Source organism: Acinonyx jubatus, chromosome A3 (genome assembly GCF_027475565.1).
Source record: "Acinonyx jubatus isolate Ajub_Pintada_27869175 chromosome A3, VMU_Ajub_asm_v1.0, whole genome shotgun sequence".
Lineage (NCBI taxonomy): Eukaryota > Metazoa > Chordata > Mammalia > Carnivora > Felidae > Acinonyx > Acinonyx jubatus.
Window position 1 is genome coordinate 135,675,229 of NC_069388.1, and position 5,032 is coordinate 135,680,260.

Below are 5,032 nucleotides of genomic sequence, written 5' to 3' on the forward strand. Positions count from 1 at the left end.
TGTGATGTCATAAGGGCAACGGGGGGAGGCGGCTGGGAGGTGGAGCACTCTTCCTGGAGAAGCCAAGGAGTCTCACGGAGCCTTGCTGGAGACCCACATCCCAGTCCCTCCCACAAACACCCACCCCCACCGTGCCTAGTGAGTGGCCTCCCGCTCCTGGCCTGGCCAGCTATCACTCAGTCTTGTCTCTAGAAGGTTCGTGCAAATGCATTTACTCTGCACACCCGGCAATGCTTCTGGAGATGACAGCCTTTGGGGGATTCGTCAGAGGGGAAGGTCTCTCGGCCCTAGGAAAATGCAGGCGCCCCCGGAGTTTTCATGTGACCTCGTGGACCTTGATAAGCGGTGCTGCCCCTGGTGGCCGGCGGCAGACTCAGGTCCCTGCCCTGGAGCCCACGGTCTGGAGGAAGAGGTCTCCGTGAGGCGGGAACAGCACAGGTACATGGCGGCTGGCCCTCGTGGCCACGCCACCCTGGACAGCAGGCGGGTCCTGCCTCACAGGTGCAGAAACTGAGCTCCGGAGGAAGAAGATCTATCCAAGGCCACTGGAGTCCTGAGCCAGGGAACGGGAGCAGGAGCTCAGAGTGTCCGGGGAGGGGGGTCCCAATCACGTGGCCTGGGAGGCCCGGGGGGCGGGTAGTGCGGTGTGGGAGTCTGTCACGGTCCTTGGTTTTCTTCACCAGGCTTGGCCTGCCCTTCTGCCTTCCTGCCCCCCAGCTCTCCCTGATGGAACCTCCGGGAAGCTCCCGGCCTCTCCCCAGTGCCCACGTCCTCAGGTCCGTGCTGACACGTCTGTCTACCCTTCTGGAAGCGATTCTTAAGAACACGGGCCACATCCTGTCCCTCTGTACGTAGCAGATGGTGCATCAAATTCACAGATGTGACCCTGGGACCCTGTCCTGATAATCCCTTTACCCATTACCTGAGTCTAGGCCCCGGCACAGAGAACGGCCAAGAGGGATGCTCAGGGGCTGGCCAAGGCCGCCCGACCCACCCGTCCACGCCTGGAGCCCGGCTCCCCAAGTCTGCTGTGCGTCCAGGCCACTGGGGAGTCTGCTCAAAGGCGAGTTTTGACTGCAGATTCGAGAGGCGCCGGGACCTTGACGCGCAGCAGGCGATGCTTGGAGGGCAGGTCGGCGACCACACCTGGAGGGCGAGGGTCTACAGGCCGCAGCATCCAACCTCCGGTTACCTAAAATCATACCTAAAATTTAAAGTCACGGGGTGCCTGGGTGGCTCGGTCAGTTGAGCATTGGACTCTTGACTTCCGCTCAGGTCATGATTTCCGGGTCTGTGAGTTCGAGCCCCGGGCTGGCGGTGTGGAGCCTGCTTGGGACTCTCTCTCTCCCTCTCTGTCCCTCCCCCGCTGGCTCTGGCCCATACACGCACGCTCTCTTGTTCTCAAAAATAAACAAACTTTGGAAAAACATTTAAATGTTTTTAATACAAGTTCGATGAAATTTTAAATTTACATCCTCTGTCTCACTAGCTAAATTCCACGTGCTCGGTGGCCACGTGTGGCAGCCCAGAGCCTCGTCCACCACGGCGCACGCGATTGCAGTCGGCTCTGCTGGGGGGTGAGGACAGCAAGAGCAGGGAGAGCGGTGGTGCCAGACCAGCCCCCAGCCAGCGACGAGCCCGGCAGGGGCCCCGCATGCGGGCGACCGCAGCTCCTTCCCCCAGAGGCTCGAGGGCCACCCAGGAGGAGCCCTGGCCAGAACCACCGCGCTCAGCTGCCCCCACGCTCCTGGGCCACAGAAACTGTGCGAGACCACATACACGAGCTGCTGAAGCGTAGGGTGATTTGTCACACGGTGATGGAGGGCTGATCCCGGCAGGGGAGCCTCCCGGGGGTGACGGGTGAGACAGGTTTGGGATCGGGGCGACCGGCCCAGAGGCGGTGCGAAGGGGGACTGGAGAAACGGCACCCCGGCCTCGGACGCTGCTTCAGTGCCGTCTGTCGAGGAGGCGAGGTGCCCCTCGGGGCCACCAGGGCTTGGCGCACCACGGCCTGATGGGGTGGGGGCGGGGGGCAGGACACTGTCACCAGGAGCAGCCCGCTGTGCCTGAGCCCCGGGCAATGCTAGAAACTTCTGCCTTGAGACCCGCCTCATGCCCCCACCGCCTCCCAGGCCCCGGAGAGGTTTCTGAGCACAGGCCCTGCCCCAGTGCCTGCTGGACCTTCAGAGAAAGGGACAAAGGAACAGATCCAGCGTCCAGCTTGCTGGTCTCCTCCCGTGCTGTCCCTTCTGCCCTCACGGGCTGGATCCCACGCTGACCCCCTGCCATGCCCTTCCTTCTCCCCCCTCCCCCGCCATCATGGACCTCGGCCCTTATTTTGGGCCACATCTGGCCGCTTCCCTGCGGGCGGCAGACGGCAGACGCAGCCACAATCCTCTACACCTGTTCACAGCTCCTCCGGGCAACCCTCCCCTTGAATCTGGACGCACCTTCCGACCACTTGGCCTTAGACAGCGACAGAGCCATGTTGTTCCGGCTTGACGCTTAGGCCTCAGGAAAGCCTGTGGGCCACTCTTGCTTTTTGGAACGGCCACCTGGGGAACACGCTCAGGCTGGTCCCTCGGGGATGAGAACCGGTTGCAGAGCGAGCAAGCCCGCTGGCCAAGGCGTCCTAGACCAGCCACCCCAGCCACTGCGGCAGCTGCCGGGAGACGTGTGAGCCCAGCCATGACCAGAAGACCCATCCAGCTGGTCTCAGCCCAAACTGCTGACCCCTAGAATCACAGTTAATGGGGAAAGACTTGGTCACTGCTTAGAGGCACTAAGCTTTGGGGTGGGCCGCCGCACAAGCAGAAGCTAACCGATGTGTGTGTTTGGTACACGCTCATCCTTGGAAAGCAGTATGGCTCCCGCCAGAGACCCTGAGAGCCTTGCACCTTCCCAGCCCCCTTCATAGCTTCATAGCACAGACACATGCCAGCCACCACGTTCCATGAATGGTGCCTCTGGATTTGTGCAGTGCACAACCTGTGCAGACACACAAGCTGGCCCCAGAACACTAGGTACCCGAGCAGACCTGCCCCTCCAGACTCTGGATGGGGAGCTAGTGAGGTACCAACGCAGTGGCTACAGCCTGCTTGCACGGCGCCCATGGCGGCAGCTGCCAGCCACGGACGGACCCAGCAGGCCCATCTGTAGCATGATCTGTGGGCTCCGTTCCCTTCCACGCAGCCCCCAGGATGGTTCTCCAGTCTTTCCAAAATTCCTGCGAACTCCCAAAAACCTTTCAACGAATCCCCTCTCTGCTTAAATTAGAGAGACTCACATGCTCTTGCTTATGGCTAAGAAACACCTCGCACCCTCGGTTTGGATTTCCTGGATTAAACTGGGTTGTGCCTGGTGACCAACCTTGGTCCTCACCTGCCACCCACTCCCCCCAGGAAGCAAGGTGGGCCCGCCATCCAAACAGTCTCCAGGGGTAGCCACCCGCGTGGGTGGAGAGCGAGAGCGGCTGTGCAGGCATGAGAGAGGCAGGAACGTGACACGGGGCTGCCCGGGGAGAGGGACCGTGGACAGGAACCCCAGCTGCCCCGCAGAAACACCCCAGTCACCCTCCCGTTGGTCCTGGACCAAGCTCTGTGCAGGTGCTTCCGGGACCTCGAGACCAGAGATGAACCGCATCCCAGGCCTAGAGCTTATCCTCCTCCAACACTCAGAACCACCCATTCTTCTGACTGGGCTTTTGTCTGGCGGCTCTAGATGGCCGCCACCGCCCTGGGGACCTGGGGACGCCGGCGGAGGAGGAGTCACGTGGATGAATCACGTGGTGGAGGATTTTCTGAAGGGCACAGCACCTCTGGGGACCGCAGCCCCTCCTTTCCCCCCCTGCCTGCCAGCCTTTGTTCCGCAGCATCTCCAACCCCCCACCCCTGCCTCTCACGGCTCACCCCTCCCCTCCTCTCCCTTCCCCTCTGTCCCCTCCCCCTTCCCTCCCCTCTCCTCTCCTCTCTTCCCCCGCCCTCCCTCCTCTCCCCTCTCTTCCCCTCCCCTCCTTCCGCTTCCCTCCCCTCCCTGATACACACGCACACGCATGCACACGCATGTACACGCACACACGCGCTCACCATCCTAAAGAGCTCCTGCCTGCGCTGCTTGCGACGGACGCTGGATGGCAGTGTGGACACGCGGATCCGGGCCGCGCTCTGCTCCCCCCGCCCCGTCTCCGCCCAGCCTCTCGCAGGGCCCCCGAGGAGACTGCGCCGCAGCTCCATGGTCACGCCTCAGTGCGGCACCTCATCAATCCCGGCTCTGTCCTCAACCACACCGCCCCCCCACCCCACACATTGCAAATCAGACTCTGCAGTCTGCACAAGAGGCCCCTTCTTGAAAAGTCGGGGGATTCAATTAGGGGCAGTGGTTCTGACTTCACGCCCGGGGGTTGACATCCTATCAGATGTGCTCTGCACCGATCGTAATCCCGCAGGAGCAGGTATGAAGGCCCAAGGCCGGTGTGCCTTCCCCGGCTGTCTGAGGACAGCTGAGTGCGGGAGGTGACAGGAGGGCTGGACCTGCTGAGCTCCCCCTAACTTCGGGAGACTTGGAGGCCACGTGAGAGCACAGAGGTGTTGACCCCCGCCCTCCTTACCTCCAAGTGAGGAAACGGAGGCCCCGAGGGGTGCCGGGGCTCAGCATGGACTACGCAGGGGCCAGAAGAGCCCATGGAAGGAAGGCAGGTGCACGCGTCTCACCCACCGTCCGGCTGACAGAACAGGGGCTCCTTGCAGGTTCGGAAAACAGTCTTGGGGCAGCGACAATGGCCGTGAGGCTGTGCACCTGAAGGCTTGGGGCCCCTGCAGGGCCCTGCCCAGCCACAGCCACAGGACCCCAAGGACTGGATCTGCCCCGGGCACAAGGGGGGGTCCGCGCACTGAGATGCCCCACATCTTCCCGACCCTGCGGATGGCAGGGGGGCCTCCAGCAGGGGTCTGCTGCATTGCCTGCCCCCCCCCAGACCTACAGTTAAGCAGCGGCCAGTGTTGGCATGGGTCTGAGTCCCAAGCTCCAGTCCCCA